Raw genomic sequence first — 1,093 nt, 5'->3', positions numbered from 1 at the left:
TAAAATGTACATTTTATTACTATAAAGATAATTACATACAAATGTTTTCAATGATGAAAGTACATAAAACTGTAATTTTAAGCTTTGAATTTTTTTCCGTTACAATATGACAAGATTATATGACAATATATACATATATGTTTAATAGGGGTGCATCAGATCACTCCTGATCTATTTCGGATTTTGCCACAAAATGAGCAAAATGCAATCAATGGCAATCATTTTGATTATTTTTTTAATACAATAGGGCATCATGTAATTAAAAAAAAGGGTTTTGTTAACTGATTTGCTTCTTTAATATTGGGGGGCCCTGATGTAGCTATCTCTCGTCTAATTGACATAAGGTTTTGGTTTCTCCTACTTTCTTTAAGTATATTATGAAGGAGAGCTTTAGGGGGGAGTGGTGCAGGAACGGGTTGAATGGTTTACTCTCCCTTATCTTCAAGAATGTTTCACTCTGGGTGTGGATTTTGCTATTTTTTCTTTACATCTGGCTTAGGTGTCTTCTTTATTGGGGGCTGTAAATTTTATTAGCAATATCACGAATTTGCAGTGTTTAGGTCTCTTAGTTGGGCAGATACCCATATTTCCGTATTAATTACTTCTGTTTTACTTTCATTTCCTTTACCTGTGCTTCCTGGGGCTATTTCAATACTATTAACACTCATCAAACCTTGAATGCAACCTTTATTGACCCAAGAGGGGAAGATCTTATCTTATATCAGCACTTATTTTGATTTTTTGGGCAACCTGAAGTATAAATCTTAATTCTTCCAGTATTATATATATTTTTAGGATTGTAAATTCTATGCAATTTTTTCCTTAGGTGTTTTTTCGTCGTTTTCTCCCTGAACAGTGTTTTTTTATTTTTTGAAGCTTTCGTCATTATTTTTTGATTTTTAAGGAAAAAACATCTTAGTATTAGTATCAGCATTTGTAGTGTAGTTATCTTTGATATATACTACTTTATTCCAAATTTGTCATACCATAACAAATTATAATCTATTTTTATTTTGGTACTGTCGAATATATACTCAAATTGGCTGGTCCAAAAAAAATCCTTAACTTTTTTTACGGATTGATTTGATCAATA

The 1,093-nt window shown here is 30.7% G+C and overlaps 1 pseudogene; it reads left to right on the top strand.

The window, feature by feature from the left end:
- The first annotated feature begins 300 nt into the window (after window positions 1-300).
- LOC139906612 (cytochrome c oxidase subunit 1-like) lies at window positions 301-803 on the top strand (annotated as a pseudogene).
- The last annotated feature ends 290 nt before the right edge of the window (window positions 804-1,093 follow it).

This window comes from Lepeophtheirus salmonis, chromosome 11 (genome assembly GCF_016086655.4).
Source record: "Lepeophtheirus salmonis chromosome 11, UVic_Lsal_1.4, whole genome shotgun sequence".
In the NCBI taxonomy this organism is placed as follows: Eukaryota; Metazoa; Arthropoda; class Copepoda; order Siphonostomatoida; family Caligidae; genus Lepeophtheirus; species Lepeophtheirus salmonis.
The sequence above is the reverse complement of the archived record's forward strand: the minus strand, read 5'-3'. Positions and strand labels throughout refer to the sequence as shown.